Source organism: Bubalus kerabau, chromosome 4, assembly GCF_029407905.1.
Source record: "Bubalus kerabau isolate K-KA32 ecotype Philippines breed swamp buffalo chromosome 4, PCC_UOA_SB_1v2, whole genome shotgun sequence".
NCBI classification, from domain to species: Eukaryota; Metazoa; Chordata; class Mammalia; order Artiodactyla; family Bovidae; genus Bubalus; species Bubalus kerabau.
The window spans coordinates 158,187,228-158,203,495 of NC_073627.1; the positions used below are offsets into that span (position 1 = coordinate 158,187,228).

At 42.7% G+C, this 16,268-nt stretch overlaps 1 protein-coding gene across 5 annotated transcripts in view; it reads left to right on the forward strand.

The window, feature by feature from the left end:
* Positions 1-230: 230 nt before the first annotated feature.
* Positions 231-16,268, forward strand: part of PLPPR1 (phospholipid phosphatase related 1) — a 201,405-nt gene continuing 185,367 nt past the window's right edge. Inside the window, exons 1-4 of one of the 5 annotated variants that reach the window (XR_008713821.1) lie at positions 231-383; positions 2,221-2,388; positions 9,788-11,010; positions 11,490-11,625. The gene's annotated coding sequence lies outside the window, so the exon portion shown is untranslated. Of the gene's footprint in view, positions 449-2,220; positions 2,389-9,787; positions 11,011-11,489; positions 11,626-16,268 lie in introns of those variants that run through there. The other 4 variants (XR_008713819.1, XM_055579171.1, XR_008713817.1 and 1 more) reach the window with 4 other exon arrangements.

The following is a 16,268-nucleotide window of genomic DNA, read 5'->3' on the forward strand; positions in this document are numbered from 1 at the left end:
ATTGTGTGTGTGTGTGTGTGCAAATGTGATTACCAGATCTCTTGAATCTGCCACTAATTCTTCTTTTAAGGAGAGAAGTTTATCACATTAAAACCTTCTCAGTGCAGGAAAACAACTCAAGCAGCAATTTTGGTTCAGAGCAGTGAGGAGAGGCACCCAGGCCAAGCCTCTAATTCCCAAGGCTCGCCCACGTTCTATGGCCCAGGTGTATCTGCGTGGCACCATCAGGTTTAAAGGAACAGCCCCAGAAGCTCAGCTGGGGAGGTGGAGGCAGAAAGCAGGTCGGAGGAGCTGGGGTATGGGCTCTTCTCCCGGTGGGAACCCCATGGCCTACTCTGGAGTGGCCTTCCTCAGACACCAGTGTCTGCTCCTGGGTGTGAAAGGTTCGCCACCACTTACCTTCTATTTCTCACCTTGCTTTCCACGGGGTCTTGAAAATTTGAGAAAGGTACATATTTTAATCTAATTTTGCAAATGGGGAACCAAGTCCAAGAGAAACAAGTAGTGAGGAGCTTTGAAAGAAATTTTTAGCCAAAGAGATTAAAACTCTAGACTCTATACTCAGATTACCTGGGCTCTAGTTTTATCTCTGAAACTTACTAGCTGTGTGACCTGGGACAAGTTACTTAAGCTCATTTTGTCTTGGTTTACCCATGTGTAAAATGGAGAGAGTACCTATCTCATAAGGTTGTTGACAGAAGGAGTTAAAGCAAAGTGCTCAAAATAATACCTGGCTTATGGAAAGTGCTGCATCGATGTTGGTTATTGTTTTTGAGCCATTGCTTAGTCAGTTTCATTAGAAAAGATTTGGTATATTGGAATTATTCTGACTTTCCATAACCCTATTCCTTTTAGACCGGTTTATCAGAACAGACTAGGGCTTAATTAAGATTGTTTGTCTTAAGCCGTAATCTCAAATCTCTAGGGTTTCCTCTGGTGGCTCAGTGGTAAAGAATCCACCTGTCAGTGCAGAAGGTGCAGATTTGATTCCTGGGTGGGGAACATCCCCTGGAGAAGAAAATGGCTATCTACTCCAGTATTTTTGCCTGGGAAATCCCACCGACAGAGGAGACTGGTGGGCTGTAGTCCATGGGGTCACTAACAGTCTGACACGAATTAGCGATTAAACAATAGCAACATCATCTTCAGACCCTGAAGCATTTTAAAGAGAGTTTTGAAAATTAGATAGTTCGGAAACTGAGGGGGCTGTATACCAAAAACTCCTGAAAGTCTTAAGAGATTAAGATCAATCAGTACCACAGAATCCCTAGCAGTGAGCCAGGCACAGGCCCTAAAGAATGGAAAATGCAATGGGAAATTCTACTCCTTAGGTGGCTTTTTTTTTTTTTTTTTTTCACTTTCTCTGCCAGCCTCTGGAACTTTTTCATGTCTTGAATGATTAACCAAGGATTATGGTGTGCGTTATTTCATGTGTAAGTCTGACCACCAGATAGATTCAATCATGCTATAAAACCATGTAACTGAACTAGTGTTTTGCTGTGAGATAAATCCATAGTATCAGAAAAGCTTCAATTAGGAAACTGTGTTACAGAAAGATAAACCTTGAGTAACAGTTTTAGGAAGGGCAAAAGTATTTATTTTTATGTATATGGATTTTCTCCACCAATACCTTTTATTTCTCATGGTACCTGTTTCCTTATATAATACATGGTATTGAAACCTATCTTTATACCATTTACCTTTTAAGAAGTATAGTGTTTGCAGCTGGTTAGAACAGATTTAACTGTTTTCCCCTGATTTTATGTCCATTATAAAAGAATATTTGTATTGTTATATGAGCACTATAACAGATATGAGAAAACAGGATAGTTTATAGGTTGAATTTGGCCTCTAGTATCAAAAGGGACTAAATTTGAATTCTAACTTCACCATCTAAAAACTTTTGATTTTGGATTAATTATTGAATTTAAGCTTAAATTATTTTATCAGTTTTTAAAAAGAATAATATATGTATCTACTATGGGGCTTCCCTGGTGGCTCAGAGGTTAAAGCATCTGCCTGCAATGTGGGAGACCTGGGTTCGATCCCTGGGTCAGGAAGATCCCCTGGAGAAGGCAATGGCAACCCACTCCAGTATTCTTGCCTGGAGAATCCCATGGACGGAGGAGCCTGGTGGGCTACAGTCCATGGGATCGCAAAGAGTTGGACACGACTGAGTGACTTCACTTTACTTTTTTACTTTTTTTTTTTTTTTTACAGCATATTGGAAATTACTCCATTAAGTAAACGTATCAATGACCTTCTGTATATTAGACAAGTATTTGCTTTTTGTGAAAGGCAATGTGTACAAGAAAATTGAGAAAGCAACATGTGAGCATCATTTCTCTGGATAGAAAGATGTAAATAATGAAAGTTTTTACAGTAAAGGTAAGCAGTTGCAACAGAGAGTATCTACTTATTTTCCTGTAATTGATCCGTCTTTTTTTTTTTCTTTTTTTTTAATTTATTTTATTTTTAAACTTTACATAACTTTACTTTTTTTATACATGATATTTACCTGATTAGCTTTAGGCAGTCATGTGAATGCTTATATTCATGCCTGGCATCGAGTGAGCAGCAAATAGTTAAGTCACTATTATTCAATGTTTTCAGCTTAAATAATAAGAAAGTTTCATACTTGAAACTATTTTATGCCTGCTAATCTTGAGTTTATCCCTTTAGTGAAGTGAAGGAAACTACAGCCAAATAAACTCACACTGAAGCTGAATAGTAGAATTGTTGTATGGAGGTTACAAACTGGATTCAGAATTTAGACAAGCTGATTTCAAGTCTCAGCTCTACCTTACTGCTCTGTGCGTGTGGGCTGTCGTATCTGACTCTTTGCAACCCTATGGACTGTAGCCCGCCAGGCTCCTCTGTCCATGGAATTCTCCAGGCAAGAATATTGGAGTGGGTTGCCATTTCCTTCTCCAGGGATCTTCCCGACCCAGGGATCAAACCCTCATCTCTTACATCTCCTGCATTGGTAGGTGGGTCCTTTTTAAAACAAACAAAAAATTATTTATTTTTTAATTGAAGGATAATTGCTTTACAGAATTTTGTTATTTTCTGTCAAATCTCAACATGAATCAGCCATAGGTATATATACATCCCCACCCGCTTGAACCTCCCTCCCATCTCCCTTCCCATCCCACCCCTCTGGGTTGATATAGAGCCCCTGTTTGAGTTTCCTGAGACATACAGCCATGGATAGCCAACGGGAATTTGCTGTATGATAGGTGGGTTCTTTACCACTAGTGCCATGTGGGAAGATTATTGCTCTGTAGGTTTGAGCAAATTGCTTAACTTTGCTGTTCTTCCCCTGTCTACATCTATAAAACTGGTCAGTGATACTACTTTATTTGGTGGCTGTGAGAATTAAGTGAGATGATACATATAGAACTGGCACATGGAAGACCTTCAAAATATTTGAATTACTAATGTTCAAGAATAGTCAAGTAAATTGCAGAGTGTAAACAACATAAGTCAAGTTTAGGTTTGGAGTTCTAGGAATCATGCAATTTTGCTCTATTCTATGAAAATGAGGTTGGTATCCATCCATAGTTTCTACTTTGTTAAATTAGGTAGACTACATCTCCATTACATCTTTATTGACTATTTATGTACTGTAAAGAATATAGAAGTTGAAGAATTAAGGAATTTGATATATTGTTAAAGAGACAACCCTAAGTCATAGAAGATAATTTGAGGACAATGTCAGATAACAGAGTCAAGTGCTAAGTGATATGTTGTGGTCTGTAAGAAAAGGAAAACTGCAAAGCAGGACAGATATCCAAGCAGCTAGGAATAATTTATGGATGGTAGGGTAAGTGATAAGTGTTTGGAAGGGAGTATGGATGGACTCAAGTTCTAGTTCAAGAGAACAGCAAAAGTAGAGGGCAGGTGGTAGGTCTGGGCATGGCATTTTTGGAGGGGAGAAGCAGAGGAATGAGAAACCCCAGAGGGTATCTGTGAGCAAATCGTGAGAACTGGGTATGGTGTACCAGGTGACAAGCCTTCTGAAGAGTCAAGTTTATGGTTTAACGTGTACCCCTCACTTTATAGATGGGGTGAATGCAAGGTAAAAAGAACACCAGGTCACACTTACTAATTGGTATGAGACCCCATCATCCTGGAGTCCTTGGCTAGAGAATGTGCAACAGCATCACTTTGTGGGGTCAGATGACAGAGATCCTTAAAAGGACTGAAAAATTCCCTAGATGGTTCTCACATGGTCATGCTTCTAATTTTGTAGATTAAGTGATGCTCTTTTTTTTTTTTTTCTGTCCATATTTCCTAAAGTGAAAGAAGCATACATTAATTCACAGGCCATCTGAATGAGGGCTTCATCAGTCTCCTCTCAGGAACACCCACTGGAGCATTGACTTAGAACCCTGATCTGATTGCCAGGGCAAAGTGCTTTCCACTACAACCCCTCACTGTATTTATTTACTATGATTTCAAACCCTTTTATTAAGGATCTCCTTACTTTGATCCTTGTTAGGCTAAATGACTCAGGTTTTTCTTCCTCTACAGTGTGTTTCATTTTCTCACTTTACCAACCCCCTTTAGTATCAATGAAATGTTACCATCTACTTATATAGAGACTTCAGGATTGCTCTGCATATGACTCCCTAAAAGCTGCTGATCTGGAGTCTGTATTCAGTCGTTGTGTTCCTGAATCATGCAGGTCATTATATTAGAAACATGTTTTCCTCCTCCTCTGAGTCACCTCTGGCTTAAAGGTTGCAGATCCTACTGCTGCGGGAGTCCTTTCTTGATAAAAGCCGAGACATACATCCCCGGGAGATCCCTGTTTTGCTGTTCCATTCTGGTGGAGTTGTTTTCACCTTCCCGTTTTTCAGCCCCCGCCACTTTGTGCCCAGCGGGCACTCAAGTGAGGAAAGGAGCAGCAGGGGAGTCGACTCAGTCCTGTGTGTTAACACTGTCATGGTGTATTTCAGATGGCTGTGTGGGGAAGAGGCAGGCAAGCAGAAATGCTGCAGATAAAATACAAAAGGAGGTAGTATGGGCTGTGACTGAGGTTGCAGGAGCTTAGGAAAGTTTCTCTGCTCTTTCTTAATCAGCTTCAGTTCCTCTCCTTCACCTCTGAGTGGGTGTAAATTCCTTCAGAGTTCTTTTTCCACCCTCACCTCCTCCTCCTCTTCCGCTTCCCTGTGTTTCCTTTCACAGCTCTTAGTGGCAGGTGAATCAGAATTAGTGGGGGAATAATTATCTTCTCTTTCACCATTTATCACCAGCCCACTTCCCTTTAAAACCTGAGATACTGCTTGCAGGTTGCCAAGTATCCACAGCATCCTGAAGAAGTGTCATGTTTATAGGAACAGCTTATACTGTCAGCATTAGAGTTGAGAGAATAAGCACAGGTCTGTTCAGCAAATTGGAGACCTATCTCACTGCAGGTGCTAAAATCTGGGAACAACAATCACTTGTGGGTCCTCCTTCACTGATCCTACTTGATACCATTCAACACATGCTTTGCATGACAGTGTTCTCTTTTCCTCTGACATTAAGCTGTGTTTATTGCTCTAGTGAAGATTCCAATTTCTCTACATTTACTTGTTACTGTTGAATCTTTCACTCATAAATCCCTTCCTCCCTATTCAATTTTTAGTCAATTACGGGTAAGTGTCTAAATGGAACTTTATGAGTTGCATTCATTCTGTTGTATTTGCTTTTGAGAGCTTTATGTACTTCTATGTTTAAAAATGAGTCGTGTGGTTATTTGGTTATTTTTGTAATTTCATCAAATTGCATGATGAGGACTTGAATATGGTTACTGGGTTTCTTAGTGACAGCACCTGGCTCTCCTGACAGTACTCATTCCTTTAGTCTTTAAGGATAGTCCGAGAGGTGACATTCTTTGGCAGTACTTAGGTGGAAGATGATTAAAGAAGAACAGTTTAATCAAGGACACTGCTAGCCCATAGTCTGCCTTGGGGCAAAATTAGAGAAAGCTGCCTGGTTCCTCTGCGTGAAGGTGGTCCTGTATTTGGGCGCACAGCTTCGGGAGCAGGGTAGGCTGTGTTATAGTCACTGTCTGCCTCCTTGGTTCGGTGCCCTTGGGCAGAACACAGCCTGCATACTCTACATGGCAAGTCTGAGTATATTGATCAAGAATATGCTCCAAAAAGCAGTGGTACAAGTTTTAGTATGTGTTACCTCTGGAGCGAAAACAGTCTGCTCTGAAATGGTCGTATTCTAATATTCCTTTCCATAATATAGTAAGACTGACAAAGTTTCTGAGCCTCCGTGCTTCGTTTGATCCCTCACATGGCACTGAGTATACTGTTATCCCCACTGTGTTGATGAACAGACAGGTTCAAAGAGATCAACGTGTTCACAGAGGATATATGACATCAAGTAAGTAACAGAATCATGATTTAAATCAAACCCCCTGACTGTAAATCCTGAGTTTTTCTGCTGTGTTACGCTACCTACATTGACAGCATACAGAATAAAGGAGGCTGCATTTGTGAATTACAATGGCTATTCTTCATTAACACGCAGTAATTAAGACAACTCTGTCATTTTGCCTGTACAGGAGAGCTGATGGATTCCTGCCACCAAGGTAACTTGGAGAAATGAATTTCAGTGCCTCAGTTTCCTCACATGTAAACTGATCAGATCAGATCAGATCAGTCGCTCAGTCGTGTCCAACTCTTTGCGACCCCATGAATCCCAGCACTCCAGGCCTCCCTGTCCATCACCAACTCCCGGAGTTCACTCAGACTCATGTCCATCGAGTCAGTGATGCCATCCAGCCATCTCATCTTCCATCGTCCCCTTCTCCTCCTGCCCCCAATCCCTCCCAGCATCAGAGTCTTTTCCAATGAGTCAACTCTTGGCATTAGGTGGCCAAAGTACTGGAGTTTCAGCTTTAGCATCATTCCTTCCAAAGAAATCCCAGGGCTGATCTCCTTCAGAATGGACTGGTTGGATCTCCTTGCAGTCCAAGGGACTCTCAAGAGTCTTCTCCAACACCACAGTTCAAAAGCATCAATTCTTTGGCGCTCAGCCTTCTTCACAGTCCAACTCTCACATCCATACATGACCACAGGAAAAACCATAGCCTTGACTATACGAACCTTTGTTGGCAAGGTAATGTCTCTGCTTTTGAATATGCTATCTAGGTTGGTCATAACTTTCCTTCCAAGGAGTAAGCGTCTTTTAATTTCATGGCTGCAATCACCATCTCAGTGATTTTGGAGCCCAGAAAAATAAAGTCTGACACTGTTTCCACTGTTTCCCCATCTATTTCCCATGAAGTGATGGGACTGGATGCCTTGATCTTCGTTTTCTGAATGTTGAGCTTTAAGCCAACTTTTTCACTCTCCACTTTCACTTTCATCAAGAGGTTTTTTAGTTCCTCTTCACTTTCTGCCATAAGGGTGGTGTCATCTGCATATCTGAGGTTATTGATATTTCTCCCAGCAATCTTGATTCCAGCTTGTGTTTCTTCCAGTCCAGCATTTCTCATGATGTACTCTGCATAGAAGTTAAATAAGCAGGGTGACAATATACAGCCTTGACGTACTCCTTTTCCTATTTGGAACCAGCCTGTTGTTCTATGTCCAGTTCTAACTGTTGCTTCCTGACCTGCATACAGATTTCTCAAGAGGCAGGTCAGGTGGTCTGGTATTCCAATCTCTTTCAGAATTTTCCACAGTTTATTGTGATCCACACAGTCAAAGGCTTTGGCATAGTCAATAAAGCAGAAATATATGCTTTTCTGGAACTCTCTTGCTTTTTCCATGATCCAGCAGATGTTGGCAATTTGATCTCTGGTTCCTCTGCCTTTTCTAAAACCAGCTTGAACATCAGGAAGTTCACAGTTCACATATTGCTGAAGCCTGGCTTGGAGAATTTTGAGCATTACTTTACTAGCGTGTGAGATGAGTGCAATTGTGTGGTAGTTTGAGCATTCTTTGGCATTGCCTTTCTTTGGGATTGGAATGAAAATTGCCCTTTTCCAGTCCTGTGGCCACTGCTGAGTTTTCCAAATGTGCTGGCATATTGAGTACAGCACTTTCACAGCATCATCTTTCAGGATTTGGAATAGCTCAACTGGAATTCCATCACCCTCACTAGCATTGTTCGTAGTGATGCTTCCTAAGGCCCACTTGACTTCACATTCCAGGATGTCTGGCTCTAGGTCAGTGATCACACCATCGTGATTATCTGGGTCGTGAAGATCTTTTTTGTACAGTTCTTCTGTGTATTCTTGCCACCTCTTCTTAATATCTTCTGCATCTGTTAGGTCCATACCATTTCTGTCCTTTATCGAGCCCATCTTTGCATGAAATGTTCCTTTGGTATCTCTGATTTTCTTGAAGAGATCCCTAGTCTTTCCCATTCTGTTGTTTTCCTCTATTTCTTTGCATTGATCGCTGAGGAAGGCTTTCTTATCTCTTCTTGCTATTCTTTGGAACTCTGCATTCAGATGTTTATATCTTTCCTTTTCTCCTTTGCTTTTCGCTTCTCTTCTTTTCACAGCTATTTGTAAGGCCTCCCCAGACAGCCATTTTGCTTTTTTGCATTTCTTTTCCATGGGGATGGTCTTGATCCCTGTCTCCTGTACAGTGTCATGAACCTCATTCCATAGTTCATCAGGCACTCTATCTATCAGATCTAGGCCCTTAATCTATTTCTCACTTACACTGTATAATCATAAGGGATTTGATTTAGGTCATACCTGAATGGTCTAGTGGTTTTCCCTCCTTTCTTCAATTTAAGTCTGAATTTGGCAATAAGGAGTTCATGATCTGAGCCACAGTCAGCTCCTGGTCTTGTTTTTGCTGACTGTATAGAGCTTCTCCATCTTTGGCTGCAAAGAATATAATCAATCTGATTTCAGTGTTGACCATCTGGTGATGTCCATGTGTAGAGTCTTCTCTTGTGTTGTTGGAAGAGGGTGTTTGTTATGACCAGTGCATTTTCTTGGCAAAACTCTATTAGTCTGGGCCAGGGGCAGTGACCGGGAGGACCAACCCCACGTCTAAGGAGCCGTGGCAGCATGGGCGCAGGAGGGCCTAGAGGAGCTATCCCACGTTGAAGGTCAGGAAGGGCAGCGGTGACGAGATACCCCTTGTCCAAGGTAAGGAGCAATGGCTGTGCTTTGCTGGAGCAGCCATGAAGAGATACCCCATGCCCAAGGTAAGAGAAACCCAAGTAAGATGGTAGGTGTTGCAAGAGGGCATCAGAGGGCAAACACACTGAAACCATACTCACAGAAAACTAGTCAGTCTAATCACACTAGGACCACAGCCTTGTCTAACTCAATGAAACTAAGCCATGCCCGTGGGGCAACCCAAGACGGACAGGTCATGGTGGAGAGATCTGACAGAATGTGGTCCACTGGAGAAGGGAATGGCAAACCACTTCAGTATTCTTGCCTTGAGAACCCCATGAACAGTATGAAAAGGCAAAATGATAGGATACTGAAAGAGAAACTCCCCAGGTCAGTAGGTGCCCAATATGCTACTGGAGATCACTGGAGAAATAACTCCAGAAAGAATGAAGGGATGGAGTCAAAGCAAAAACAATACCCAGCTGTGGATGTGACTGGTGATAGAAGCAAGGTCCGATGCTGTAAAGAGCACTATTGCATAGGAACCTGGAATGTCAGGTCCATGAATCAAGGCAAATTGGAAGTGGTCAAACAAGAGATGGCAAGAGTGAATGTCGGCATTCTAGGAATCAGCGAACTGAAATGGACTGGAATGGGTGAATTTAACTCAGATGACCATTATATCTACTATTGCAGGCAGGAATCCCTCAGAAGAAATGGAGTGGCCATCATGTTCAACAAAAGAGTCCGAAATGCAGTACTTGGATGCAATCTCAAAAACGACAGAATGATCTCTGTTCGTTTCCAAGGCAAACCATTCAATATCACAGTAATCCAAGTCTATGCCCCAACCAGTAACGCTGAAGAAGCTGAAGTTGAACGGTTCTATGAAGACCTACAAGACCTTTTAGAACTAACACCCAAAAAAGATGTCCTTTTCATTATAGGGGACTGGAATGCAAAAGTAGGAAGTCAAGAAACACCTGGAGTAACAGGCAAATTTGGCCTTGGAATACGGAATGAAGCAGGGCAAAGACTAATAGAGTTTTGCCAAGAAAATGTAAACTGAAGCCAGTAATAAATCTGCCCCATAACTCACTAGGTTGTTAGTCATCATAATTATGTTTCTGAGTATTAAACACTACAAGACAGGGCTCCTGTCTGTTTTATATACAACTGTGTTTCCAGAAACAAAAACAATACCTGACACAAATAGCTGCCCAATGGATATTTGTTGAAAGAATCAATGGACGTAACAGTTGACTGCATGCTGGGTGCTAGGATGGGCTAAATGCTTTGTAAACATTACTTGTTCCTCGCCACAGAGCTGCAGGCTGTGGGTGATGACCTGCATTTTACAGATGAGGAAATCAAGGCAGAGAGAGGAGTGAAACAACTCATGAGAGGTCACACAACAGAGCTGGAAGTCAAGCACAGACTTGCCTGATCCTAGAGCTTATGCTCACAGCTACCAGAATTGCGTGGGCTAAATAAAAGTAGGTGCTGGACCTAGCATAGTTTATAATGCAAATGTTTGATTAATGAGAATTTCCTCTATTCTTCCAATTGTACATCCAAAATCATGACCACTTTTTAAATGTCTAAAGAATAAATATAAGGATTTTAGTTGATAAATAACTAGAAGCGTAACTTCTGAAGCCTGGCTAACCAGTTTCTTTCCTCTATCATACTTCAGTGATGACAATTTCTTGGGGCACCAGTTGATGATTTTTTTTCTCCTTTCAACGTACCCCTCATTAGCTCTGGTGATGCATGTTCTCACAGGTCTCACAGCACAAGAGACATTTATACTGGCTTTTTTCCAAGGATGTAGAGGAGCAGCCAGAAGTGACTAATATCCCATATGGTGGGGAGCACGGTTCTGTCTTTATGATGTAGTCATCCCTGAAGACCTCATGGTAAAGCAATTAATATCGCAATGGGTAGGGGGTTTTTCACTATTTATTGTGAAATCTGTATTTCTTCACCTTTCAGAAATAGGAAAAATAACATTTAGAAAATATTATAATGAAGTCGAATAGAGTTGCTGGAGCCTCCCTCCCCCTGCTTAATATGAAAATCACATGACTGGGTGACAAAAATAGAACAGGCACCCAGATGTGGTCACAGTTCAGAGAGGCAGCTCTATCCGACCAGCCTGCAAAACATGAACTTTTGAAATAACCACATGGGTTCAGATCCCAGCTCCGTCACTTGCTAGCCTTATTGTTTTGGGTGAGGTGTTAACCTCCGCAGGGCCTTGGCCTTGCTCTTGTAGGAAGCTGAGAATTCTGCTTCACAGGCACGTTGTGAGGACTGAAGGAGGCAGCACGGAGCAGACCTAGCAGGGTGCCTGGCGCCCGTGCGAGCTCCGTGAAGATGGGTTCTTCTCCCTCAGGGTTGACAGTGGAGCGAGACGGAGAAGATGAGGGAGGTGATTCCTGGTGAAGGCAGAATGTGGTACTCGCAGTAGAAGTGGCATCGTTACATTAATTTTTGTAGATATGGAAATGCAAAATAAAGATTATGTATAATTCTGGTTGGTTAATAAAATGGCCATTGTGAAGTAAAATATGCAGGTGGGTGTGGGGCCGGCATCAAGGGCCTCAGCCCTGGCCAGATGTGCTGGAGAGCTTTCCCCCGGCCTGTGTCTCAGCTGCACCCCAACAAATGGAGACACGTCTACTGCACACTTGCCGCTTGGTATAATGAAGGAGGCAAAACCTGTGGATCTATAGTACCCTCAAATGGGAGCACAGAAGGAGTTAGAAGCGGGTCACCACCCACTCCTTTTGCCCACAAAAGGGCTAAGTCTATATATATTCTCATAAAAATAACTTTTCCTGAATGAGTTTGACTTTTCCTAGAGACATAAAAGCAAGGTTAGTCAGTAGGAAAGAAGTAGACTCCTTACATGGACTAAAGCTGAGTTTAAGTTTCATTCGTTCGAGTGTTTGAGGTCTGTTATATACCAGAATCCCCACTGAGTATTGCACATAGGAGAAACAGGTGTTTGAAACACCAGCAAGAACAAAACAACATTGACCCTAATAATGTAGAAATCGTTAGATGTATAAAATGTTCTTTGCATTTTATACACATTGACAAGTGGATAAAGGTCAGGAGAAGGGTACCTTACGTGTGTACTGAACACAATTTTCCCTTTTTCTCCAAGGACCCCCTTGTTTAAATAGCTCCCCTTCCTCATCTGTTGGTGGGATAAATGGCTCCTTCTACAGGGTACAACGTGACGGCTGTTTAATGACATAACAGATGAATTCAACAAGATTGTCATACCCCTCAGAGACAGGGAGAATAGGGGTCAGAAGATAGCAGCCAGTTACCTACAGTAGAATTTGGCCCATGTGTTGTAGGGGGAGGATGGTTTTGGTGGACTGTGTAATAAGATGTACTGAACCCCCAAAATTTGATATATGTGTCCTCTGGCTAGCTGGGCAGCAGAATAACTCAGGACCAGGATGAGAGACTAAAATAAGCAGCAATACAAGACAGGCAAACGTGAGAAAGAGGTGGGAGTGTGCTCCACAGGTGAGTGGCCTCAAGGCCTGTCAGTAGGTAACACTGCTTAGAAGTCACAGTGCTGACACCTGGCAGGAGTCCCATAAGAAAATGATTCAAATATGGAAGCTTCTGTCTGGAAGAAAATGACACTCCTGTGTCCCTGTGTAGAAGTGTCATGAGGAATCGGAAGTCTTTGAATAGAAAATGAGGATTAATTTCCAGCCACAATGGACATGGCGTTCTGTTAGACATTGGGAGGAGAGACATGTTTCTGAGGAGAACCAATGGGAATCTCCTCTGGCCACAGGGAAGATTCTAGTCTGTGAAAGCATTAGGTGCTCTGTCTCATGTTATTTAATCATTAGCATCGTAAATGTTTTTGCACTATGGAAGTTGAGCCTTTTGAGTGAATTACCTTATTCTCACGATGATTTATGAAGCAGATATTGTCATTGCCAGTTTTCAGATTAGAAACTTGAGGATTAAAGAGTTTAAGTATATTATCAAAAAAATCACATTGTAAGTGGAAAAATCTCACTACTCCTGTTAGATTAGAATTAAACTCAGGTCAGAGCCCAAGTTCTTAACAATAACTTGATGGATTTTTCCTAGCACAGAATGAGTGAGAGGATTCCTGGTTGTATATGAATGAACAATTTTAAAACATATTTATTGTATAAGAATTTTTAAAAATTATTTTTGGTTGCACTGGGTCTTTGCTGCTGCGTGTGGGCTTTCTCTAGTTGCAGTGAGCAGGGGCTACTCTTGGTTGCTGGGCATGGACTTCTCATTGCGGTGTCTTCTCTCGTTGCAGAGCACAGGCTCTAGGCTCGTGGCCTTCAGTAGTTGTGGTGCATAAGTTTGGTTGCTCCATGGCATGTGGAATCTTCCTGGACCAGAGATGAAACCTATGTCCCTTGAAATGGCAGACAGATTCCTGTCTACTGCGCCACCAGGGAAGTCTGAATGAGGACTTAAAAAGAATCTAACCCATCATTTCATTGTAGTTGTTCTTAGAAAGAGACCAAGTAAAAATAGCCAACTTAAAGGTAATTTTCTAGCACTAGGATGGACATGGGAGAGCCGTGAATAAGGATGTAAGTAACCGAAGCTGGCAAACGGCATTAGGACACGTATCCTTGCCTGGCTCTTGCTTTTCTGTCACCAGCACTCTTTACCCCATGTGCTCTGGAATTTTAGTTCCTCTACGCACTCGTGATTCCCCACTTTGGATCCAGTGCTGACTTTATCTGTTCCTGTTCTTTGATGCGAAATAGCACAGGGCTGGGGGAAAGCATCACCCTGCTAATTGGCCCCAGCCCTGCTCATTTCAGGCTTCCTGGGTGGCGCTAGTTGTAAAGAATCTCCTGCCAATGCAAGAGATGTAAAAGACATGGGTTCAATTCCTGGGTCGGGAAGATCCCCTGGAGTAGGAAATGGCAACCCACTCCAGTATTCTTGCCTGGAAAACTCCATGGATGGAGGAGCCTGGTTTGACTACAGTGCATTGAGCTGCAAAGAGTCAGACATGACTGAACAGCTGAGCACTGCATAGTTTTCATTCCCAGCCCCAGCTTGTTTCTCCCGATTGGTCAGCAGGCCTGTTCTTTATCCTGCAGTGGCTCTTCCAAACATTTACCACATATCTCAATCCAACATATCTGAACATCGCTCTCACCAAATGCTGCAAACTTATTCCTTCCAAGAAAATACCCGCCTAGAGTTTCTTACATAGAAGTAAACTGAGGCACAGAAAGCTTAAGTAACTTGCCTCAAGTCTCACTGCTAACATTGGTAGAGCTGGGATTCAAACCTTCTCAGTCTGGCTATACACTTTGCCCTGTTAACCTCTATGCCATATTGCCTCTATGGACATATATTTTGGATGACTCAGTTAATCAGTGAGTAGATAGATTAAAGGCTGGAACCTGAAACTTGGTAGCCATAGTAGCCAGGCCAGGTCTGCCTGTACATTTGAAGCTACTGATAAAGTTAACTCATATCAGGACCCACTAAATGGAAGCCACCTTAGTAGCCTGGTCCACATTACAAAGGTAAACCTAAGCCAGGCTGCACCTACAGGAAATGCCTGTCAAGGAAACCTAACATACACCAATCACAGTCATCCAACTTGGCTTTAGCCAGCTCACCTTACCCTGGGAAACAGGACCTACCAGCCTTATAAGGAAACTTCCAGCCTCCTAGCCACTTACACCCTATTTCCACATGGCCTCTTCTGATGCTCTGTAAAACACTCTTGCCCAAAATCTCTCGGAAAGAATGCTGCACTGCTTCTGAGGCTCTGCACTCCCCCCAGTCCATGGATTATTTTCTCTTGAATAAAGGACATCAGACTCCTCACTTCTTTTAGTTTTGTCACTTGATACTAGGCTTGCAGTAAACGTGGCCTGAATCCACATGTCTTTGCACTTAATTTTACTGGACTGGTCCTTCCCCAGGGACCAGAGGAACTACCACCAGGAACTTCCTCTGTGACTTAGTTTTTTCCTTGTCCCAGCATCCTATGTGGCCAGAGTGGCTGCTTAACTGACCCTTCCCTGGTCTCAGCTAGCTTTTCTTCTGTATTCCCTATTGCCCTTGAGGACTGTTTTGCAGATGAGAATCCAGGAATAGTCTGGAATCCTTCCCATACTCTCCTAAAGTTTTATTTCTTGACTCTGTCTCCTTCTCTCATTTTCCATCGTCGCTGAAGATGACAGACAATGCCCCTGACCTCATTGTAAGGGAGGAGATAGATTCTAATGAAGATCTAGATTGTGATTGGTGAAAAGAATCAAACATGGGATAGAGGGCATAATAGGATGGCCTGATGGTATTGAAGGGTGACGTGGGAACTCATGAATCGATTGTGAAACCAGTGATCCTAGTTGAGTGACTCTTTTTCCTCCTGTAACTTGCCTGCTTAGACAAGGTGTGGACAAGGTGGATGGAGATCATTTCTTCATCTCTTACGCAGATCATTACAAAAGTCTGCTGAGCAGTCCCCTAACCTCCAGTTCTCAGCTCTCTCCTGCTCCATATTGATGCCAGCATGTTCTCGGTAAACTCAGGGGTGCTGTCATTGCTCGAATTAGACTCCTGCAATGCCCCTCTGCCTGTAGCAGTGGCTTTCCATCCTTAGTGGGTCACGGTTGCACGGAGAGTTAACCACACTGACGGCTGTCTCCTCCCTGGCTCTCATCACCTTCCTCACTCTCATCACCTCCCTACCCAAGTTTCTGATGCCATAGATCTGAGGGTTGGTCTGGGTGGGGTCTGAGAGTTTGCATTTCTGACAAGTTTTCACCTTATGCTGATGGTCTGGAGACCACACTTTGAAAACCACTGGCCTGAAGAACAGTTTGCTAACTGCTCCAGAAACTAAGCCAGCCTGTTTCCAGCTTCACTCCTCCACTTTTCTCATTCATGTAGACAGTGTTCTAGTCAGACTCTTTGCAGCATTTTCAATATGCCAAGTACTTAGTCATCTGTTACCTCTGCTCACACTGTTCCTCTTGCCATGAATGCTCTTTATTTTCTCTCCTTCAGTTCAGTTCAGTCTCTCAGTCGTGTCCTACTCTTTGTGACCCCATGAATCATAGCACGCCAGGCCTCCCTGTCCATCACCAACTCCCAGAGTTCACTCAGACTCATG